The sequence below is a fragment of the Corvus hawaiiensis genome, chromosome 2, assembly GCF_020740725.1.
Source record: "Corvus hawaiiensis isolate bCorHaw1 chromosome 2, bCorHaw1.pri.cur, whole genome shotgun sequence".
NCBI lineage: Eukaryota > Metazoa > Chordata > Aves > Passeriformes > Corvidae > Corvus > Corvus hawaiiensis.
In genome coordinates, this window is record NC_063214.1 from 115595115 (window position 1) to 115619553 (window position 24439).

At 59.0% G+C, this 24439-nt stretch overlaps 1 protein-coding gene across 1 annotated transcript in view; it reads right to left on the reverse strand.

Moving 5' to 3' along the window:
• Window positions 1–11878, reverse strand: part of BCOR (BCL6 corepressor) — an 82230-nt gene extending 70352 nt beyond the window's left edge. The window contains exon 1 of the mRNA XM_048289367.1: window positions 11661–11878. The gene's annotated coding sequence lies outside the window, so the exon portion shown is untranslated. The remainder of the gene's footprint in view (window positions 1–11660) is intronic.
• Window positions 11879–24439: the final 12561 nt, after the last annotated feature.

The following is a 24439-nucleotide window of genomic DNA, read 5'->3' on the forward strand; positions in this document are numbered from 1 at the left end:
TCAGATGGATTCTCAGTCTTTTCCCGACTGACCCTGGGGGAGGCGGCGGGGGGGAGCAAGGGGGAGGGAGCCCGGGAGAGGTTGATGATGAATGACAAGGCAAATGATAAGAGCCGAAGCGACAGCAAAAGCAAACAGAAGTGGTCTCTCGCAGGGCCCAGAGCCGTCCGCGGCCACGGGAGTTGTGCCTGTGCCATGAAGGCAGGGTTGGCCTCCGCAGGCCGCCCGGCTTCTCCGGGGCGAGATAAACACATTTCGGTCACGTGGTGAGCCTATACGGTGCCATGCTCCTATTTGCCTTCCCCGCTCGCTTTTCTCTTTTCATAATAACATGCCATCCGCCAGCCAGCTCCGAGGCTAACCTCACCTCCCTGGAGCCCGGCCAGCCCGCCCGGGCCCAGCCGTGCAGGGAGAAGCCGCGACTCCCGTGGGGAGGTTGCACCCCGGCCTGGGGCTGGCAGCAGCCCAAGCCAGAGCTGGGGAAGCGTCCGGCTGCATCCCGGTTTGGGGCTGGAACGGGAGCTGGCTGCACGGGGGCGGGAGCAGGGGCCAGGACTGGCCACATCCCCAGGACAGGGCTCAGGAAGAGCGCGGTGTCCCCGCAGGGTGGAGTTTCGCCCGGGGACCGCAGGTGCGGGGCGTGTGCGGGTGGTGCCGGCTTCAGGGCGGGGGGAACCCGCGCATCTCCGTCAGGATCGTCCGGGCGTAGAATAGGCTCCGAAGAGGGGAGGGGGGAACGGGGCACCCGCGGCGAGACGCCAGCTTTGCCTTTTTAAAATGGCTGAAAAGGGTGTCCCCGGGCATCCCCTTCCCGGTAGCAGTAGCGGCGAACCCCGTCGCCCCGAGCACCGCGGGCGCCGGTAGCAGCCCCGGTTGGTTACGGGAACAATGAGCCACCGCGGGCGCGCCCGGTGCCTCCCCGCTGCCGGGGCCGGCCGGGGGCAGCGCCGCGGGGCCGGGGGTGCAGGCGGCGGGGGAGGCGTTCGGGGGGAGCGGGAGGCTGGAGCCGGCCAAGTGCCCCCCCCGCCCGGCGGAACGAGCGTGCCGTTTAATCCCTTTATCCCCGCTCGCTGGTGGCAGTGCGAGCCGCCGGGCCGGGAGCCACCCGCCAGCCGCCGGGGAGGCAGCGTGCTGGCTCGGCGCCGCAGATGTCGCGGAGTGGGAGCAGGGAGCCGACCCCCAGCGGCACCACCTCCACAATGGCAGCAGCCCCCGGGGACCCGGGCACCGCTTGGCCGCGCACCGGGGCGTTCGCACCCCTTCGGAGCCCCCGAGGGTTTCCTGCCGTCGGGCACCGCAGCCGTGCCCCAGCACCCACCCTGCTCGGGGCCCGGCCACCTCCGTATCTCGTGCCCGGGGCAGGCCTCTCTTCTCTCCCCGCGGGAGCACGGTCTGCAACCTCCCCTCTCCCCGGAGCCCCTGGGCGAGCGAGGAGCAGCCCCCGGTGAGGTGCCCAGGTTGCAGCCCGTGTTCCGAAATCCGGCAATTATGCAAATGCCCGGGATGCTCTCCCCTTTGATCTGAACTTCCTCGGAGTGATCCCTTCTCATTACAGGGCATGAAAATGCCTCTCGGACGTGTAAAGTGAGCTACAGAGCTCCTTTCATTCCCTTTTGTTACCCGCACCGGGCTCGTCTCTCCAGCCCCGCATTCCCCAAGCGCCGGGAAAGAAGACGGAAAGGGGCTCCCGGGGGAGGCGGCGGGACGTGGGAGCAGCCCGGGCCGCCGGTTGTCATGGCGAGGCCAAGCGTCTTCCCAAGTTATGTGCGACTAATGGGTTTGTGCCCCGCTCGGCTCCGGGTTCACCTTTCCCCCCGCTGCTCGGCTCCCCGCCGACCTCCCCGCCCGCGCCCCGGGAGGCAGCGGCGGCGGCCCCCGCCCCGGCCGAGCCGCGGAGCCTCGTCCCTCTGACTCACCGCCTGCGTATCAAACGCCGCGGGGTTAGGGGCGCGGGCGCAGGGAGGCGGCTGAGGACTCCCATCGACGGGAGCGCAGTCCTCGAGCGACTTTAAACTCCATCTTCTGCTGCGCTCCTTACCACCTCTTGTTTCAGTTTTGATAACTGAGGCTAACGAGGCACTGAATGTATCAGAGGTTTAGAATGTCTACGCAACCGTGGATATGATTTTCAAGACTCCCAAGAGCCATGGCTGGGATTCTCTGTTATCTTATTTTCTCTCTTCTCTCTCTTTTTTTTTTTCTTTTTCCTTTAAAGGGATATTAAGAAAGTTTATGCTGTCTTGAAAACTACTCCTCTGTAAGAAAAACATTCTGACCATTTGCTGGAGGCCATTTTATGAAACCTCAAAGAGGTTAATAGCTTACATAATTTCAGGAATACCAGGTCTCTCCTTAATATCTTCTCATTCTCTGCCATTTACTCAGACAAACCAGGAGCTCTGTAGGCCAAGCACTCCCGTGACAGACAATGGATTCCTACCTATCTGAGGGGCCTGCACCAGAAGACGGATGGACTTCCCTGCTCTGCTCATGCACGGTGCTGAGAGAAAGCCTGCAATGTATCTCTGAGACTAAGGGATGCACATGGAAGAGGACACGGTGTAAGGAGCCCACCCTAAGTATGGAAGTTGCGTTTTTCATTTTGCTGGAATTTGCTATTTCATCTAGAGAAGCACTGGTAGATGTGGCATGAATGAAATTGTGCTGCTGCAAAACAAAGCTGAGCGAACGGGAGAAGGAGAATTATTTGAACTGTTTCTAAAATGCTGTCATGTTTGTTAATAGCTGCTTAACTCTGGTGTCTAACAAGCTCTTGGAAAATAAGTTTATTAATAAAAAAAAGAAAAAAGCAATGCCCCTGCTTGCGTAACAATTAAATGATGACAGCTTATAATGTATTCCTTTGAGACCTCCAGTAATATCAGGGCTCAGGGGACTTGAAATACCTAATTCATAGATTTTTTAAACCAAGAACGGACTGTTATGATCAGCTGGTCTGACCTGCCACATATCATGGGCCAGTGAATTTCAGCCAGACATTCTTGTATCAGACCCATAAATTCTGCCTGAGCTTTTAACCTGGCATCCAATCTTGCTCTGAAGACTTTTAAGTAACAGGGAAAACCACTGCTTGCCTCAGTTGTTCCAGTGGTTATGTCCCCTCACTGTTTTTTTTAAAAGCACCTATTTCTCCTCGGAATTCATAGAGCCTCATTTTCCAACATAGGATCTCATTATGCCTTTGTCTGCCATATTAAAGAGATCTTGACTATCAGAAATCTCCCCATAGAGACACTTAGGGCACTTAAAGACTATGATCAAACCAAGTCATAGCCTCCTCTTGGATAAATTAATAGATGGGATTTCTTTAGTCTTTAGCAATAAGATGTAATTCCCAGACCTTGAATCACTCTTCTAGCTCTTTTCTGATCCCATATTAATTTGCCAATGCACTTTTAGCATGCAAACACCACAACAGAGCTGGACACAATGTTGCAGCAACAGCCTCATTCATGTCGGAAGCACTAATGGCATCATTAAGTTCACTTGTTTAAAACCCTATGCAAGTAACTTTTGTAGATAGCCTTAGCAATACTGACTTTATTAAAACTCCATTTAGAAAGTCACCTCTCTTCATGCAGACTCGTGTTCTTCATCAAAATCACAGTGCTGAGCATCGCTTGACCAAAATCCAGAACTAGCTTAGTTTTTCTAGCTGGGGCTTTTTCAGTGCTCCACCGGCCCTACCCTTCAGTAGGGCTTCATATTTTTTTCTTCTGTCTTTAAGGAGCAACTGCTGCATATTCTCACGATGGCACTATCCCTGGATATACCACAACAGAGAAGCATAGACAGAGCTTCACTACACCATTCCCTCTTCTCCCTGTTCCTCTCTTGCTGTACCAAAGCCCTCATTAAGTTGCTCCAAGACTCAGAGTAGTTCAATCCTTTCAGTACCCCAGTGATGGGGCTTGGTTTTGAGACACTCCTCCCCAGAGAGCTCACAGAGAGATTCCATGAGGGCTTTTTCAACCACGTGAAAGGGTCTGCTTTCACACCTCAGCCCATTGCCCATCCACCTTCCCGTGAACCTCTGCTCCAAAAGACAGACATTAAGCATGGTAGGGCTGTGAGTGACGTTGCACTGTGTGCTGCAAGCCTGGACTCCGTTCCGCATGAGAGGTGGCCTGAGTTGAAGCCAAAATGCCCTGGATTATTTGAGTAAGACAGGCTCTCAAAAGCCTCAACAGTAGCTGGGACTGCATTGTGCTGGGCTTTGTACAGCAAGGATGAAACAATCTGACCCAACAATCTCTTTTCATAAAAAGAGAAATATCCTCAAAAGCAGAAAATCACATAGGTCAGACTCATTCTAGGAAATGGCTGAGCCTCAGCTCATACATGATCTCTGTGCTTCCTAGCAGGAGTCACACCTGAACAACACTCATCTACTTATTTTCCTCCCAAATTATAGGTCTTTTTTCATGGTCCCAGTTAGAGATTCATGTTGGTCATGGTCTTGCATCAGACCAAAGCTGCTTTTCCTACCAAAGACAATCAGACTGGCACACGGCATCTTCTAGCTTGCTCAGTCCCTGCTGAGATCTGTGCCCTAACAGAGGTCATGGCACATGCTGGAGACTGGTGAACATAGTGGGCCTGCACTGTGGTCACCTCCCAGTGGGAAAGTAGCTATGGCCTGCCTGGGAAAGCTGGTCCCCATATAGGAATGATTCTCCATTTGCACAGAGCTGCTTAAGGGACTTGCATGCTGCTTATTCTGCCACTGCCTCTGGGGATGTGGTGACAGAGCATAAAGCCTGTGTAACTACACTTTTTGTGCTAAGGTGAACTTAGTATGTGATGAACTTAATGTGATGGAGCTCACATTACATTAGAGGGCCTTGAAGCTGCTACTGCAACGCCTGACAAGGCCCAGCCTGCATAAACCAACGCTAAGACAGGGACGGCACAGGGTCAAGAGTTACGTTTCTTTTTCGCTTATGCCCCATCTCACGTTCTGCGCCATGCGGTTGCACCATAACTGCCCCTTTAAGCATAAATTATCCATGATCTTAAATTATTTTTCCCATGATACACAGCACAGCCTTCATGTCCTACTAGTAGCAGCCCTCCCTTCGTTTATACTTTCCGTGTGCCCTCGTTTTACTATGAGTCAGACACACTTGCCCTCTCTTCCTATGACTTACACTTTCCTACCTCAGAGGACACATATATCAGAAGACACATCTGATGGCCTGGTTTATGGATATCCTCTCATACAATGGGCATTACTCCTTTCCAAAACAACTGCTAGATAGCCATTGGGTTCAAATCAAATTCTCCATTAGACCTGAGCATGAAAAAGCGAGTACAGAGAAGTCACCTTTGTTATAACAAAACACCCTTGAGTTGCACTTAATTCTAGTAAGCAGCACATTATCTTTTGTACAGCACTTGCTGTACGAAAATGCAATTTATAATTTTAAAAAGCAATAATCATTCAAACCACCAGACCTGCAGCTTTGAGGCACCGCATACTGCGGGATGGGATTGCTTCTCTTCTGTCTAATTTACCTGCAAGCACACGTCGCCCAGCCACTCGTGACAACCTGCACTTGCTTCTTTCCAGGCTAATGCCACCAACAGCATTTGGGTCTGAACAACTCTTTTGGGGTCTGCTCCCCTCCAACCCTCTAAGGGGTTTGTCAGTGGTTTTCATAGAGAGCAGAACGAGGCTCTATGTGGAAAACCAATATTGACATTTCCTTGTTTAAATATCATACATCAGAGGGGGGTCACGGGAGCCAAGGCCACCAGAAAGGGTTCCCCCACAAGCTATTATTTCCTTTTAAAAGGACCAGGGACCCAACAGTCTCAGCTGGGTCTCACACCTGCACGTCTGCCCTTCTCTGTGAGCTGGCTGGCTGGCTGACTGCTGCCAGTGCCACTTAGCAAATACAGATGTTCAGGTCTTTTTCTTTCACCACGGGCTTCACTCATCCCTGTGAGGAGGTCTGGTACTAAATGAATGCATCGTTTAAGCCCTGTCTTCAAGGCCGTGTAAAATGCACACCCCATCCACGCTCACCTCACTCTTTGCTTGCAAAAATCTACAGCACTTTCCTATCAAATTTGAAACAAATGGCATTCAAACTTATTTTAAAAATTAATTGAACCAATACATCAACAACTTTCATGTTTTCAGAGCGTGCACGGCCCTCGCCTGGGAAATTAGAACTGCAGGAGGGTAATTTTGCATTTAAATCAATGGAGCTCTCTCTCCTGACAAGGTTGCCTTCACACCAAGCCAAGCAGCTCTACCAGGCTTCCAAAGAAGGGAGCCCATTAGATGTCCTGCACCTATGGCACACCTGATCTCCCTGCCAGGAGAGTTTCCTGGGAAGCTGTGGAAGTGTAACCCTCACATCAGCACCATATAGGGCAATGTTCTTGGGGGGTACTTCTAGACCCTACCCCCTAGTTCCTTTCCCTTCTCATTCATCCAAGCAACACCTCACCTTCTGTGCCTTGTTCCATGTGTTTTCCCCCTGCTCTCCTTGTGAGAATGTGTCACACTGACAGTGAGCAGGCTCTCAAGGTGATATCAGATGCTGAGCTAGGAAAAAGTGTGTTTGGGGACCGCTCAGAAAAAGGAGCAGAGAAAGTGACAGAAGACATGCCCTTTCCCAGGGAGGGAACAGCTGCAGGATTTATCTTTTTATCTAAACCCCTGAACAGATTTGCTGCCAAAAGAAAGATAATCCACATTATGTGGAAACACAATTACATTCACATGAACACACACACACAAACACACACTGTTCCCTTCTAAGCACAGGACACAGACTTTGGGAGTGGTGGCCTTGGTGAGATATAGCAAAGGAGCCCATAAATCCAGGAGCTCACCTGCCTCCCTGTGCCACCAGCATAGCACTCATGGTCATCTGCCTCTGTAGACTTTCCAGTTTTTCTTTCATTTTTGGGGCAGCCAGTAGCAATCTGTTTTCAGAGTGCCCAGCACTCTAAAGCTGCTGGCACATGACACAACATTTGTGAACCTGGAAAGATAAAATAGCGCTGAAATTTAGAATATGTCAATCCCCCTATTTATCTCTGTGTGTCCTGAGCCTTATCCTATTCCAAAACTTCTCCTTACTGTTTTATATTCTGATGACAGGAACAGTACATTAGACGATGCAAGGCAGAGTCTACCCCAAAGAAACAAGACAGGCAGCATAAACAGAGTTTCTAAGAATATGAAGGCATCATTTAGGTGGTCATGTAGTGGTCTTTAAGAATTCTCAGTGGCAGGACTTTTGAAATCGTTTTTTCCCTTCTCAGAAGTGTTCTGAGGGTGGTGAGATGTTAGGAAGCAGTGAAAAGGAGAGACAGGACTTGACAAACTGTAACTGGGAGAACATCAAAGGTGTAAGCCTGGCTGCAGGAAGGCCTGCAGGCTGGTAGGGACTGGTGCCTGCAGCCTGCTACTTCTTGCAGAATTAAGACAGGCAGCAAAGGGCTGGGGTTAGAAGAGGGGCCTGGGGTGCGCCTGTGTTCCAATCAGAAGATGCTTTCATACCTTTTGGTGTCCCAGCCAACTGCTCCAAGCCACTGGGGTTTGCCCATTCTGCTTTAGTAATGTTCTCCACTGCGTTTTTTCTGAGGTTTAGCCATCACCATGTAACACCACTTCCAAGGAGATTTTAAAATGCCTTTGGGGCAGCAAGGGGAGAGCAGTGGGAAGGCTATCTGAACCACCTTGGTCTGAGACACTGGGACTTAGATCCATCCAGGCATTAATTCAGTGAAAGCCAGACAGGATCAGGCTGAACCTGGCATAATGCTCTGTTGGAAGCAAATCCACATAGTTTCAAGTACACACAAACTATTTTCTATGGGACCTTGGAGTGCTTTACAAGAGCGCTCAAGGGACCAGGTGACTTTTAGCATGGTGAATTTCAGCTGCATAACCGAGGCTTAACACTGTGACCACGGCCCTCCCTGAGGTAGGGATGACTGCAAAAGCCAAGCCAACAAGTTGGAAAGGATTGTTTTCCTTTTTCATTGCTACTGTCTGGTTTTCCAGCTTCTTGTTAATGCATACTGCTTGAAAACTGATGTATCATCACGACACAAGCCTGTATGTTCCTATCCTTTCTGAAATGCTGGGTGTACCTACTTAGAGTGCAGCTCCGTGCAGAACCTACAGGGAGGTGTGGAGACCCTGGGGCCACTTTTGCCTACTGCTCTTCAGGTTGCTCAGAAGTTTCAGTCCTGCCTTCAGACAGTGAACAACAAGGCTCAGGGCTAGGAACACTGGTGGTATTATATCCCTGTGCAATATCTCTCCCCTCACAAGGCAGGGACCAATCAACAACACCCAAACCCCATCAGGCCCCTGGGAAATGAGTTGTAGTATTGGTTTGCCACAAACCTTGCCCCAAATACGGAAGAAGGACCTTGTCTCAAGCAAACCTGAAAGAGTTGTATTGACACACACATATCTGCTGTTGTCTCATTCTTGCACTCTTCTTTCAGGCGCTTCCTTGCCATGGGAGGGGGTATTCCCAAGCCCTCATTCACATGTGCCTACAGGACTGCTACCCAACCACAGTTTATATTCAGTTTTCCCCAGACAAGAGTTACTCTGACATCCCACGCACACACACACACACACACACACACACGCAGAGGGATCTTTCTGAATGCCATGTGCATCATCTTTGCTCTCCTGCTCCCAGGCAGACCAGGGCTCAGCCTGCCCAGGCATGTGCCACACCACACCTCGTCCCAATGGTCTGCCCAGAGTCCATCCCCACTTCCTGCACCTTCCACTGTGCCCACACCAGCCACGTCTGGAGGACCAGAGCAATTGCTCTGGTGCAAGAAGGGCACGTGAATCATTTATCTCCTAGGCAGCCGGCTCTGCAGCAGGAGTGGCACAGTGCTCTTGCTCCTGCCTCTTAAGCGGCCCTCAGAGGTACAGGGCAGGTTATAGAGTTTTGCTTCTCTCTGACTTTTGGGCTCAGCAGCAGTACCTTGTGCTTGTCAGGCCTCACTGTTTGCAGGGCTGCACAGGCAGCTGGCTTGCTGCTGTGCCCCTTCGCTTCCTCTGCCGTCCCTGATGCGTTAAAACTTCCTCCAAAGGCCAAGGGGGTGGAGGGGAGGAGAGGGAGAAGGCAGAGCTCTATGGGACACCGGGGATGGGAATTACTCCAGGGTGCTGGTGACAAGGATGAAGGCAGCTGGTTGGCTCTGCAAGAGTAAGGCAGTCGGGAGCAGGGGGGCGCGGGCTGGAAGGTGTCACTTGCATGACCTGGGGCTGGGGCGATTACCGGGTCGGGGGGCAAACCACCCTGGCTGGCTCCCGTCGGGCTCCCGGGGGGCAGGGGCACAGCTCAGACACCGCTCCCAGCCCCCCGCCGTGCTGCACATCCTCCACGGGGACCCGGGCACGTCTTACCGGGACGTCTCTCGGTCCCGCAGTCCTCCGGGCTAGCTTAGCCCCGGCGGACACCCGGAGAAGCCCCGTCCCGCTGCTGCCGCCCCCGGCCTCAGCCCCGGCGGCACGGCCCGGTCCGGCCTTGCTTTCCTCGCCCAGGGCTACGAGGTGGTGCTGGCCTCGGGCAGTGCTTTCCGGGCTGAGGAACGTGGCCTATATCAGCCCAAGCCAAAACCCCGGCCGTGCACGTCACCCCTGTCCTGGGAAGAGCCTGCGATGCCCTGGCTTCCTGGGGGTAGCAGGGAACTCCAGAAAATACCAAGTGCGTGCTTGGACTGCATCAAAGGTATTTATTTTGATTGTCCCTTGGCTATAACTTTCATCGTTCGCCTTTGTTTTATAGCTGCTCAAGTTTACTTGTAGAATTAAGACAGATTGGGGGGGGGGGGGGGGGGGAGGGGGAGGAAGGGGGTAGGAAGCCTTTGTTCTCCGGAGTGTGCTTGTCTTACTTTTGCATCATGTGGCCCGAGCGGCACACACACACATCCCCCCCACCCCGACCGTATTTACTCTATCTCGAGTGAGTCCTTTGAAGGAGAGGGCAGAGTCGTCGTTAACCCCCTGCGTGCCTGCTGGGCCCTCCGCCGGCAGAGCCCGCCTGTGGCGGGGACGCAGCCGGTCCTGAATCCCAGAGCCACGGGTGTCGCTTTGACGGACGGCATCAGTCGTGTGTTTGTACCCCCCCCAAAAAGCCCACAGCGGCCATCCCGTGGCGGTCTCCGCTCCAGCAGCACGCACGGGGAGCCAGCGGCGGTGGGCCTCTCGGAGAGAGCCCGGGGATACCCCCTTGATCACTTGCAGACTGGGCTGCTTACACGAGGTTGGAGATGCCTACAAACTCGAAACAGCTGCTGGGCTTTGCTCTGGCCTGCCTGCTAAAATACGGCGATCTCCTTTTAATCTGTTTCATATTCACAAATTAAGCACTTAGCCTAGGTAATAAATCATGAGGCAGTTTACGAGGCTAGCAGGAGACAAACAAGTGGAAAGGGAAAACAATCGCCTAAAAGTAGATTCCGTATAACTGAAAATATAACTCGGAAATGTAACAAATGTAACTCGGGAAACCTAGCCCGGGCTCCCCGGGGCGGCGGCAGCACCCGCGGTCCCGGCAGAGCCCCGGCACTGGCGGGGGGGCCACACCGGGACCGGCCGAGCCCGCACTTGTCGGCGCAGCAGGGCTTCGGTCGGACCCCGAGCTCCCGCCTTTGTCTCCCCGGGTACCGGCCGCCCGCACCGGCTCCACCTGGGAGAGACTCCCGCGGCAGCCGGCCTGGAAATAATGACTCGAGCTGGCGATAACCTCGCCTTGCACACACGCACACCGGCTCGGCTCCGGCTGGGGCAGGGGGCAAGGAAAGTGATGATGGAAAAAAATAAAGTGCGGGCTCGCCTCACGCCAAGCCGCTTGCAGGCGCCCGCGAATGATGTGGCACTCCCCGGTGTCCCCGGGGACGGCAGCTCCGAGCGGTGCCGGGGGCTCCGGAGCGCACGCGCCCGGCCACTGGGCACAGGGGCGGGGAGCAGCTCCAAAGTAGCGCCGTGGCTACCAGAGTTGTCCCCTGCTCCTCTTTCCGGGACGGGCGGTGGAGGGGGGCACCGCGGCTGGCGAGGGACACACGCCCCCCCAGCTCCCCATGGGGCACTGTCACGCTCATCACCCATGGGCGTCGCGGGCAGGACGGGGCTCCGGAGGGCAGGTCCCAGCCTCAGCGCCTCGGTTCCTGCGGCGGTAAAGGGGAACCGAGAGGCGAGCGAGCCTGCAGAAGTGCCGGCCGGGCGCTGGCAGCGGGGGGGCCGGGGCGCTGCTGCCCGCGGCGGCAACCCGGGACTCCCCGGCACTTTGCCCAGAGGCTCTTCCCGGGAGAGCCGCCAGCCGCTCCGGGGCATGAAGCCGAAGGCCCCAAGACAAAAGATCCGACGCTAAGGCCCCTCCTGGCAAAGTCGCAGCGTGCCGAAAGTATTTCACCAGAGAGTTTCCCCCCTCCCCCGGCGGAGCTCCGCGCCGGGCCGGGGGCGCCGAGCCGTGCCGAGCCGTGGCAGCGGGGCCGCAGCCGCTTGCGGGAGGGGGAGCGGGCAGGGGAGGGCGGCAGGGCTGCTGTGTGGGGGACGGTCGGGAACATCCCCCGGGAGAGGTGAGGGGGGAGTGGAGCAGTGATTTAAAGGAACTCCCGCGAAAGGGAGCGACACAGACCTGCGGCCGTCCACCGAATCCAATCTGCCGAGCTGTGGGTGCGAAGAGGCGCTGTCAGGGGCTATTTGTCTCTCGCCGGAGCGGCGGCTCCGGTCCCCGCATCGCCCGCCGGTAACAATGGCAGCGGCCGGCGGCTTTCCACGCGCTTGGGCGGCGGAATGGATGGCGGAAGATGCCGCCGCGCTCCGCTCACACGGGCTCGTTCATGCATCCCTCTTGGCCAGAGCCTCTCGCTACTGCCGCTCCGCCGAGAGCTCTGGCCCGCTCCCCCCCCCCCCCCCGCCCCCCCTCCTCCACCCACCCCCCACAGCCCGCCCTTCCCCAATTTTCCATTTTCAGGACTTTGGCACGGAGCCAGACATGTCAGGAGGGGATGAAACTTGACACAGAGATCTCAACCCAGAGCGATTTCCTCCTTCCCCCCCAATCCCCACCTCCCCCGCCCCCGTCCCCAGCCCCTAAGTTAACTTGAAGATAGTTTGGCCATATTTCAGTTTGAAAAGAAGGGGAAATTGCAGGTCACTGGTGCATGGTCGGGCCGGGTGCATTTTTTTAATTTAAAACGGTAGACATCGAGGCCTGAAAAGCATCTGCAGCCCGTGCACTTTAACTGCTCCTCCCGGCCGCGGCGCGGTTAACCCCTGTGTGCCTCGGCCGCCTGCCCAGCTCCTCCGGCGTCCCCTGCCCGGAGGGACTTCGGACCCGTTCGGGCAGCGAGCCCAGCGCGGAGCTGCGGAGGGCGGCCGGGGCGGCGGAGCCGAGCGCTGCACCAGCCTTCCCCCCACCCCCTTCGCCAGCAAACGTCGGGGCTGGGTCGTACCCGCCGGCAGGATGAGGCCCCCGGCGCGGAAGGGTGGCCAAGCGACAAGGAGCTCGCTGAGGGGGGTCCCCCCGCCGCTCCCCGCTCCCTCCGCCTACGTCTCCGCCCTCGGGCGGACGAGGCAGCGCTCCCCGCGGTGCCCCCGCAGCGCCCGCGGGGCAGCTCCCCGGGCAACGGGAGCGATGCTCGGCTGCTCCTTTCGCCCTCAGCCGGCCCCCTTCGGTCCGGGACACACCGGAGAACTTCCCTCGCCCCTGGCCAGCTGGGCATGCTGATAAGGGGGGGGGGGGGGGAGGGGGGGGGGAGGGGGACGGAGTCAGAATAAGGCAGGGAAAACTCCCGAGATGAAGAGAGCAGGGAACGGAGCCCGAGCTAACTCCGGGGAGGATGCCTCAGCACTTTCTCTATTATGCATTTCCAGCACAAGGAAAGCTAATTCCTCCGCTGAGGGCCTCAATCAGGCATTTATTTGACACTCATGATGCATGAACGGCTAAACACTAGTCTAAGCAGAGGATCAGCTGCTAGTTTATAGCTCGCGAGGTTTTTTTTGATGCAGGTGAATTATGTTGATCTCTGAATGCCTCGTATTCCTGGTGGCGGCCACGGGGCGGGGGGTGGGCGGGGGGGGAAGAAGGGAAGGAGAGAAAAAGAAAACAAGAGGGGGAGTGTGGGGGAGATGAACTTCTTCAAGCTCTTGTACCGCACGCACTGCCGGGAAACACTTTGGCCGGGAGTTTTGGCTGTCACCCCTCCTCACGGCCCTCTCCTGACCCACAGTCTTCCCCTGCTGTTCCCGCTTGCCCCTCCACTCAGCATGCTGGCCCGACTGAGCCCCTCAGACATTATGGCCAGGCCGGGCCGAGCCGGGCCGCTCTGCGGGGCCTCTCCACGTCGCGGCGGGGAAACGCTCCCCCGGGGAACGGAGAAGTAGCGTGGAGTGGGGAGAGTCACGGAGACAACATGGAGGGGGGAGAAGAGGAGAAGGAGGAGGAGGAGGAGGAGGAGGGGAGAAACCATATGGAGCAGGAGGGAGGGAGGCGACACGGAGCGAGCGAGCCGGGAGAGCAGGGGAAGCAGTGGGAAGCCGGGTGGCCGCCCCGGCCCGGGGCGCTGGGGCAGGCGGGGGCGGCCCTCGAGGGGCCTGTGGAGGCTGGGGGGCTCGGCGGAGCGTCGGCCAGGCCCTGCTGCCCTCCCTCCCTCTCTCCCTCAGGGCTGCACTTTCTCTCCATCTCCCCCGCACTCTCCCGGGCACTGCCCTTTATTCCTCTCGCCTTCCCCCCAGAGAATTTATTTTTAATTTTTTTCCCTCCTGCCGGCCTCTTTCCAACTGTTGTTCCAGGACCGAAAAAAAATAACAATTAAGTAGGAGTCATGTCTTGTGACTTGCACAATCTCTTCTAACGCCTGAGTTCAATTTTACACAACATTTAATACAAATATTAAAAATCAATAAATCAAGGGGGTTGTTAATGAAATGTTACAGTGAGTGTGTGTCACCAGATAGGATTTCGGTGGGAAACATGTCTGATTTAGCAAAAGCTGAATGCAGTTGTATTATTTATCCTTCTGCTAAAAACAAGAGATAAAGGTGTTCATTAAATCATATCAAATCGAATTAAACTCTATTGGCGGGTCCCTCCAGCAGAACAGAAGTATGAAAAGCAGGGAATGGAAAATGAATCTCAATGCATCTCTTGACAACGGAACAGGAATCGGAACGCATTAAAAATAAATCAGAGCGCTGCTGTAGGTCACAACAGAAGGATTCGACTGTAGTGGAATAATGGGACGAGAGACAGAAAGGCAGAGACTACCCTGCAGGTACACCCTGGCACTAGAAGGGGAAGCCAGATTTTTTTAAACGATGGGTCACACCAGGTCTGTAAGAAAGTCTTTGCCCCATTCTGGCTGCTTCTTCATGGCCCCTTCCCTGGCTGTCGGGACTGCAGTGCTCCCCAACTTCTCGGCATGCTGCCAACTCAGCATTTTGCAGGCTGGTGGCTTTGCCTGCCGCCCCCCCGGGCTCTTTGCACCTCTCCCTTTTCTCCGCCCTGGCCGGTCCCCGCTCTCCCTGGCTCTACTCTGCCGTGCTTTAGCCGGCCTATCGCACTATTCAGCTATTCCCCGTGACCCGTCTCAGCCCTTGCAGGAGTCCTTGGGAGCCGACTGCAGAGCGATCTGCCAAAAAGCTGGCAGCTGTCCGGGGGGTGAGGAGCGGGAGCGCCGCTGACAGCGGCCGCCGCCCTGCCCGGAGCCCGTCCCGGTCGCAGCCCCCGTTGTCTCCAGCTGCGGGGAATGGCGTGGGTTGACGGGACCGGGGGGGGATTCTCCCCTCTGCCGCGATGTGTCCGAGAGATGATGGTGGCTGTGTAGCTGCCCTGGGAGCCCAGGCCGCGGCTCCGTGGAAACTCGAGGGGCGCGGCTCACTCCCGTGCTTCGTCCCGGCGTACCGGGCCCCCAGCTCGGGCCGTGCTCCGGTGGGAACCATGGCAGCAGCGAGAAGTCCTCTCCTGCCACAGCTGCGCCGGGAAAGAAAGGTCTGTGACCGCCGGGGCGACTGTTGCCGGCCTCTTCTCGAGCTCTCGTCCAGCTTCCCTAGGCTTGGACTTCGCTCCCGGCTCTCCTGACACAGGCTCCTTTCGTCCTCCTCTGCTGAGGGCATGCAGAGTCCCTTCCTCACCCCGGGAGCGTTGGTGCTTTTCTGGCCCTGTTAGCAACTGGATGCTAAAGTGATGTCCCCTCCGAGACGCCCATGAGCAGAGGGGCTGCACAAACCCTGCTCAGGCGGGGGCCGCCTCTCCTCCCGTGTGGGCCTGCGGCGGCCGACGCTGCAGAGACGCTTGTGAAGGGCGATCGGAGGAGCAGACCCCCCCCCCCCCGCCCTTTCCGGGCTGGTTCCTCGAGCAAGACGTAAAGGCCGGGGGCCATTGCCACTGGGGAGGCTGCGGGATCAGCTCTGCCCTGCCGCCTGCACATCCGGGAGTGAGCGAGGCGGCTGCGGGAGGCAGCGGGGAGGCTGATGCGCGGCAGCCGAGAGTGCTCGGCACCGAGCCCGGAACGCGCCGCGAGAGCGGGAGCGCGGCGCCCCCGCGGTGCGGCCAGCGGGGCCGACACGGCCGAGCCCCGGCGGCGGAGCGGGAACCCCCGGGCATGGCTGCAAACCCTCCGGCAGACGCCGTCTTGCCGCTTCGCGATCGGGAGGCTCCGCTCCCGCTCCCTCCACCTCTCCCTTCCTGCCTCCCCGGGGCCGGCCGTGCCGCACAGCAGCGCTTAGGCGTGCAGCACCGCCGGAACGCGATAAACAAGGGTGGCCATCTGCCCTCCGCCCGCTGCCAGCCCGCCGGCACCGCGCCCGGCAGCGCAGGGGGGGTGCTTGCCCCGGCCCTGCTCCTGTCCCGGGGCCGCGGGAAGCCGGCGCGCCCCCGAGGCGAGGTGAGGGGTCAGGGGGCCGGAGATGCTCTCCGCGGCCGCTCCGTACGCGGCTGCACGTTCGCCCCGCGGACCGTGCCGCGGGCTCATCTCGCCGGGAGCGCAACTTCTGCTCCGTCCTGAAGTTGCAGCTCCTCTGTTTGTTTATTTCCCCGGCCGCGGTGGCCGGCTGCCAAGCACGCCGACCTTGCCTATTAAAAACCCATTTTTCTTGCCCTGTGCGGAGCAGCAGTTTGCTCGCCGCGCTCTGTTGTTCCGCTAAAATAAAGGGCTGCAAAGTCTGTTCGGGGGTGCCGAGGGAGGCTGGTAGTGGGGGTGGCGGTGGAGCTCTGCCCGCTTCGTGCGTCCCGCCCGGGGCCGCCGCGGTCTCCGGGGCGCCTCCCGGCGCAGCCCGCGCCGGCCGCCGCAGCCCGCGCCGGCCGCCGCCGTACGCCGGGATCGCGGCGGGGCGGGGTGACCGCCCCGGCTCCCCGGCCAAGCCATTTCCTGCCCTCCGGAGCCGCGGCCCCTCGCCGGCAGCCAAGCAGTAGCTGGGTCTGGCTGGGGGACGGCGGGCATCGGGGCCGGGCGGAGAGGTTGGGAAAATCAACACGCGGCAGCGGTGGCGGAGGGCAGTGGCTGATCCCATTAGCCTCGTCAAGCCGGAGCGGCTGAGCCGGAACAGCGGGGTCACCGCTGCCAGGGGCGCCCCGGGGCGCCGGCCGGAGTGGCGGGAGGGCGATGCTCGGTTCCTCCCCTCGTTGCCCCGGTGTCCCTCGGGGTCCCCACGCCCTTACCGGCCGAGACAGCCGAGGAGGGCCGCGGAGGGATCGTTGCTGCGTACCCAGCTCCGGGGGCAGGAGCCCGACGGCTTAGTGCCGCTGGGTGCAGGGGGCCTTTTCGCCTCGCCGCTTTGTTCGGCGGCGGCGCTGCCTGCCGGAACGCGCTCCGGCCGCCCCGACCCGGCCGAGCCCCGGCTCGCAGCTCCCTCACCCTTGGCACTACCCCTGTTCTCCGAGCTTCCTCCAATACCCGAGGGTGGCCTCTCTCCCCTTCTCCTCTAGGACGATCTAGAAGTCGTCCGAAGCAAGTTGCTTTTAGAGCAGATACAACAATAAAGTATATTGAAATAAGTCTGCGGTTGGTGAGTTTCCAGCGATACTTAATGGCACTCGCTGTAAACAGTCCCTCTCTGTGCGAGCGGGGAAAATCATCCAGACACAAGCACATTCCACCCTCTTTAGGGCTCCCTGGCTGTTATTATAATTATTGCATTACTCTGGTGTAAGCCTTTTGTAACTAAGCTTCTATAAAGCCCCGCTTACAAGCACCCTGATTAGAATTTTCCTTGCCAGTAACCAAAGGCCACCCGCTTTCCAGTGCTATACAGAGGGAGCCGTCAACAGCCACCCCTCTGAATGTACGCTTTGTTCCTGGCAACAAGGAAACGAGTGGGCTTCTATTGGGGAGAATGCAACCCTTCTTTTAAATATCACACAGCGAGAGCTGGTGGGGCACTGGGCTTCGGAGAGGCTGCGATGGAGGGAGAGAGACACGGCGGGGTCACGGGAGCGCGGAGTGGCCGAGCCCTAATGCTACCCACGAAGCGGCTGCCACTCAGCCGATGGCCGGAGGATCATCTGGCTGATCCCGGCTCAGGGGCGGGCGGGGACGGAGCCGGGGCCTGGAGGGAGAAGAAAAGGAGGACGCCGGATAATGGTTTCCAAGCAGCACACACCGTTCCGGCATCCTGTCTTCCAGCTCCCCAACCACGGGGACAGCAGCGGTTCGCGGGTCCGGGGTGGACCCCAGTGCAGGGAACGGTGGTGACCTTCCCAGGAACCCACCCAGCACACCCAGCATCCCCACTCCACCCGTCCCGCTGCCCCTCCAGGGATGCTTGATGCCCTGGGAAAGTAAACGCCGAGCGGGTGTAGACATCGCCATTTCTGCACACACGGCTTAGCTGCCGGGCACCCCCATCTCCAGGGAAGAGGAATCCCCCGGTGGTGAGGAAGGAGCCCGGCTCCCCCGGGGCGCTTCCTGCATGCAGCTGCGGCCCGGCAGCCGCGCCGGCAGCGAGCAGGAGGCGAGCGGGCAGCCGGCCTCGTCTGGAGGGCTCCGCAGCCAGCCCGGCTATTGTGAGCGCCCATCTCGCCGGGTGTAAGTAATTACTGAGGTATGTCCAACATATATGCTAGTGACATTACTAAGGAGGTGAGAGCTTGGCGCTCAGAGGGCAGAAATGCTGGGCTTTCGCTTTCGTTCAGGATGTGTGTAACACAGAGTCTTTTCTCAGCTCGTCTGATTTTTAACTTCCTCTAAACCTCTCTCTCTCTCTTTTATTTCCTTTGCTCAGAGAGCAGCAATGAGAGACCGAGAGGAAACACGCTGCTGCTGTGCAAAATGCGGACCATGTGTGGGAACTATTTACTCAGAGTGCAACTGCAGGCACCAGGCGAGGGGCTGGCAGAATCGGGGGGCGGTGGAGAGAGAGAGGCTACGTCTCTCTCGCGCTTTCCCCCCTCTTGCCTTCCCTAAAGCCAAACCACGTCGCTCTGTGTGTAACAGTGCGTTTTACTGACTTCTCTCTGGGCTTGTGTAGGGGTTGGGGGTTTTTTTCCAGTCCAAGGCTTTCACGATCTGCTTTTGTGCCTCACCCACCTCAAGCCTCAAGCAAAGGGTTAATCTTTGGAGCCCTGCAAGGAGCAAGAGTTAAAAAAAAAAAAAAAAAGAAAGAAAAAGGCGGGGAGAAAGGAGTGAGAGCGTGAAGAAGCGGGCAGAGAGGGCTGCACGGTCCCTTGATCGTCCTTTTGACGGCTGCAGAATAATAAAAATAATTAATAATAATCCCTAGCCTTTCTTTTCTATTTGGCTGTACCAGGAAGTGCCTCTGGCCTTGAAAGTCCCTATTACCTCTCTTTCCCCAGCCCCCGTCCTTTCCTTGGGAAGTGAGAAGAAAAAGGTCTGCAGCTGACAAATATTATCCATCCTTTTCATCGATCGGAGCATATACAGATGTGATAGCTTGATGTACGCTGCAAACCGGCTGATCCATCGCTTTCTCCCTTTCTGGCTGGCTCTGGTTCGGCCCCCTCCTCCTCCTCCTCCTCCCCCTTTGTTCTTCCCCCCCCCCGCCTTTCCCTCTCTTTAAATAGATTTCAAGGCGCTGCCTGTTGGAGAGCAGCTCTCCAGAGAGAGCGAGCTATTGCTTTCCTGCCGATAGCCTCCCCCTTCTCCGGTTTCCAAACAGAAAACAATCCCCGGCCCGAGGAACCTGTGCTGGGCCTGGCGGAAGGAGTTAAACTAGCAGCGAAGAGCGAGATAAGGAGGCAGCTCGCTGCACCATCGCTTTCGAGTCCTGTGTTAAAAAAAAAAAAAAAAAAAAAAAAAAAAAAAAAAAAAAAGAAGAAGAAAGAAAAGAAAATTAAAATAAAGAAAGAAAATGAAATTAAAATAAATAATAAACAAATAAAAATACAGTTCGTGGCTCCCTGTCCTGCACCATCACGAGGAGAAGTGGCAGTAGTTTGTCCCCGGGCAGCGCCCGACCTGGCCCCGGCGGAGGTGCCCCGAGCCTCAGGCTGGCCGGCACGGCGCGGCTCGGAGCGGGCGGGCGGCTGGGAGGCGGCTGGCGGCGCGGAGCGAAAGGGTTAAGCCTCCTCTCCACCGCCCTCCTCTCTCGCCAGAGAATAAGCGTTCGCACGAAGCGTTTCTGGGGAGGCAGGCTGCGAGCAGGCCTTTCGCAGCGGATCCATGGCTACCTCGGTGCTTGCCACCGAGACGCTGACCCTCCCCTGGTGCCTTGTGCGGTCAGTGCGGGCCGCTACCAGGCACTTGCAATCAGTTTTTCGAAAGGTTAGCCAAGGTCCCCGGTCCTCGCAGACGGGAGGCATTACGAAACCGCCTTTGTATCTGCAGGAACTTACATAAAAAATAGGCGAGAAGGAGGCGAGGGAGAGAGAGAAGCTCTCTCCAGGCGGGGACCGAGTCCGGGCGGTGGGCTGGGGGCTCTCCCCGGCCGGGTGTGGGTACCCTCACGTACATCTCTCTCCGCCAGGGCACTGCGCCGCCCGGCAGGCAGCTCGCCCGCGGAAGAGTCGGGGTAGCCCTCGTCGCCAGCCCCCCCAATCCTGCCCGGTGCTCGCCCAGTGCCGGGGAGAGCCAGGCGGCGGCGGGGCTGCCGCGGCGAAAATGGAGTGGGAGGAGGGAAAAGTGCTATCCGGAGAGCTGTTGTGACAGATGCTAAGCTTTGCCCTACGCGTTCTGGTGAGAGAAGGAGTTAAAAGCAAGCTGCTTTTTCGATCGAGCTGCTTCCCCGAGCGTCGGAAGGAGCGGCTTGCTAGAAAGCCGTCCATCAGCAACCAGTCCAACCTGCCCGTGATAATATGCGATCAACACCAAATCACCCCCGCTAGGCACGATCCATCATCGCTACGATGCAATGGGCCCTTGTATGGATGTGTCTACACGGGGGGCGGGCGGGGAGAGAAGGGGAGGGAGCGGAAAAGAGAGAGGGAGAGCGTGTGTGGATGTGTGTGCGAGGGGGGGACCTCATCATTCACCGGAATGGGAATCGCCGCCTCCCCCGGTTCTCGGCGAACGGAGCTGCCCGAGCCAGCGGAGCCGAAAGTTGCTGGGCCGGGGCTGAGCGGGGAGCCTGGCACTCGGCCCCGCCGCCGCCTCCGACTGACATCAGCCTCCCCTCCCCCTCCTCGCTCCTCCTGGGCAAGCTTGACTGGCGTAAAATTAATAATTAATAGGGTGAAATTGATTAAAGGGCTGGGCGCGCGATGGGGGCGCTCCGAGAGCCCTTCCCCTCCCCGGTCGCTCCGCATCCGCCTCCCCGCCGGCAGCTGCCCGGGAGCGGGGACTGGCCGCCGCCGGCGAGCCAGGGGAGCTCCGGGGCAGCTCAACCCGAGCAGGAAGGAAAAGGGCGGCGGGGACCGGGGAGGAGGAGGAAGGCGGCGGTTGCAGCAGCCAACCCCGCTGAGCAGCTGGCTGTAACCGAGATCGGCCGCACGGGCAGCGGCGGCGGCAGGCGGGGGCTGGCCCCGGGGCTGGCTCGGCTCAGCGCAGCTGGGTGTGTGTGTGCGTGAGTGTGTGTGTACAAAGCCGGGTCCCGGGAGGGCGGTGCTCGGCAGCACAAGGCCAACCCCCCCGCCCCCCCGCTCCCCCCCCCCCCCCGTTTCTCCCCTACCGTGATCAGTCTCTGCCACGGAGGGAGTGGGGAACCGCAGGGGACGCGGCCGGGCCAACGCACGCCTCAGCCTCCAGCCCCGCGGAGGTGGGAAAGGGTTAAACGTTGGAGGGAGACGGGGAGGAGGACGGGGGATGGGGAGCGAGGGAAGGGGCGCCGCCGAGCACAGCGCTAAGCGCAGGGAAACCACAGCGCACCTGGGCTCGGCTCGGGAGCCGGAACGAGCCGCCGCCTCCTCCTCCCTCTTTCCCTCCCTCCCGCCCTTCCTCCAGCTCGGTGCCTGCCTGGCCCATATCGCGGCTCTATCTCTGCAGCAGCGGGAGCTCAGCTCCTCTGTTTCTATCAGCTGCTCCCTCTAACCCCAGTGACCCAGATAAGAGCGGCGGCCTCCCCCCACACCCCCGCCCGCAAGCGCGCCGGGGGCCCCGGTCCTGCTTCTCACAGGCCCTCCCTGCCCGCCGCGCTGCCTCCCTGCGGGGCCGCGGGGCCGCCCCCGGCCAGCCGCCTCAGCCCCAGCGGGTTCCTCCAGGCCCCGTGGCTCCGGCCCCGACCTCCGCGGGAGGCAGCAAACCTGGCCCCGCGCCCGCCCCCTCGCTGGGCTCTTTCCCCCCGGGCTGGGGCGGCGCTGCTCCCCGGTGCCCCTCTCGGACAGCTTGGGGTTATTGTTTGCCTGCGCTGCGTCAGCCTGCCGTCAAAATAATAATTAAAAGCAAAACAAACACCCCGATCCGGTCTTTCCTGGACACGCGGGTCGGAGCCACCGCAGCCCAAGTGTTGTTATTCCCGGGCTGGAAATAGCCCTGGCTCCGCCCTGGACAATCGGCTGTCAGAGGCCTCTTCTCTCCCCTCCCTGGAGGCCCTTCCCTGCGCTGCTTTATTTACTTTTGAAGTGTCTGGATTGATGGAGAACTGCGAACGGCACTTTCTTCTTCCCCCGGCTCCCTCCTGCACCAGGGCTCCGCCGGAGCCTCTTACCGCACCCGGCGCTCCGCGCCAGCATGACCCAAGATAACCCGGCCCCGGGGAGGCCGGGGCGATCGGGGGAGGGCGCTTAACCAAACCAAACCAAACCAAACAGATCGATCCGTCCCCAGCCGGGGCCGCAGGAGCCCAGGGCGGGAGTGGGGGTTATCGGGGCGCCCCTCGCAGCGGTCCCCGGACGGGCGGGGGGAGCCGCCGTCCCGGACTAGCCTGTACACCCAGCACTCCCGCCGGGCAGGGAGGGCGGAAGGGAGATCGTGGCAGGGCCCGTAACGACACAAGGGATAAACACCAAAGTTATCACCAGCCGTGACCAAAATAAATGCCTGTGATAAAAAAGCACTGACAGGATGATCCATTACGCGGGTGTCACTGCCTACAACGAGGTTCAATCAGATACGCCGGTTGCCGTGGACAACGGGGAAAGCGGCGGTACCGGGCTGACGACTTTTCTGGAGAGGCGGGTGGTGGTTGCCATCAGGGAGGTGACACGGCGCGATCTGCATGAGGGTGGCCCGGCATCGCGGGAAGGGACAGACCCCATCTCCCGCGGCCGCCGCTCGCCTCGCGGCCCCCCTGCTCGTCCGGGAGGCAGCCCCGAACCTCCGGCACATCCTTGGGGAGAGGAACGTCTTCCCTTACAGGCGGCCCCGCGGATGTGCGCACACCCTCCCAACTGGGATTGCGATCGGGTGCCACCCCGGTTCGTGCCCCCCTCGCCCCCGCTGTTGCGGGGCCGGGAGCGCGGCACGGCACGGCTGCCCGTTCCCCAGGCGCCCCACGTTCCTCCGCAGCCCGGGGATGGAAATCAATGAACGTTTGTTCCGTGCGGCGCGACCGTCTTGCGAGCGTTGCCCTGCTATTAGTGGGGAAAGGGGGAGAGAAGAAAGGCTCTCTGCGGACTCCTCCGCACGTCCTCGCCTCCGGCGGGGCTGTTCGCAGGTGCCGGAGCGGGGGCAACGGGGGCCGGGCTGTCAGCGCCGCCGGGAAGAGCCGTACCCCGGGGCGTCGGGTTAATCGCATGGCAAGGCCAGCTCGGCGGTACGCCGCGGCCCCGGGCGGTGCGATTAATGAAGGCTCAGAGGCAGTGGGGATGGGCTAAGGGCTGGTCCCCCTTATGCCACATTCCTCTGGATCGGGCCGGGCCGGAACTTGCCCCACACTGGGGAGGGGGCGGCAAGAACAAGGTCCTCCGAGCCTGGGGGAGACCAGCCCTTCTTCCCCGGCCGTCCGCAGGAGCGAGCAGCCTTTGGGAATGGCCGTGCCCGAGCTGGGGCATGGCAACAAACAAGGGACGATGCCTCTCCACGCCCGCGGGAGGAGCGATGCCAGGGCCGTCCCCGCCGGTACCACGGTGCGTGACACGCCAGCCCCGTGTCTCCTCGGGGTGAGAAACTTCCTGGCTGCTAGCGACGGGTGGCTGCGCCGCAGCAACGCATCTTTCGGTCCCGAGATTCCCCCCCGAGCGTAAACGCATTCCCCCCGCCGCCGCCGCCCCCTTCCCGTCACGATTTAATGCTTTTCATGTTCTTCAGCAACTGCGTTTCCGCAGAGAAACCCCGGCGCGCTCCCAGCTCGGCTGCTCAGCTGTATTGTGGCGAGCTCAGGCACAGCCGGAGTGAATCCATTACGCCTCGATCCTACAATACAGGTTTATGCGGATACCCTCTGATTTACATTTAAAACAGTGCACGGGCATTGTCTGCTAGCCTGAAAAGAAAACACAGCCCCGTAACTTCAAATGACCTTCAAAGCAATGCAATTAACTCTCGTAATTATCAGTACACGCCTTTTAGAAAAAGACACAGGTGCTCGCCTCGGTGCTGTTCCACCTGGTTAAGCAGCCTCGTCCTACCAGAGAATGCCCCCTTCTCCCCCTCCCCCGCTTTGGAGTCCCCAAATCTGGGACTCGCTCCACCGTTCCTACATGTCGAAACCTCCCTTCACCCTCCCCTTCCCCCGCCCGCCGCCTGGGCTGAGGGACAGCTTGCTCAGCGCGGCGAGGCTTTGTCACACCGCCACACACACACCACCACCACCACGTCGCTGGCTGGTGCCGGCGGCGGGCGGCGTGTTCGCTTTCCCGGCTCCCACAAAGCGCTCCCCTCCCGCCGGCCCCCGGACCGCAGGCCACGCAGAACCGAAATTTAGGTTAATAGGATGGGCTTTGATCCGTGGTCCCCTTCGCCCGCCCCTCACCCCGAACGACATCGATCCACTGCATTTACTCCCGCGCCGATCGGCCCCCGGCGCTCCCGCAGTCACTCTCTGCGCGACCGGAGAGAATAAATAAATATTCCCGAAACACCCAGCCGGTGGCGGCCCCCGGTCCTGCCTGCCTCGGCCCCGCGCACGAGTGGCCGAGCC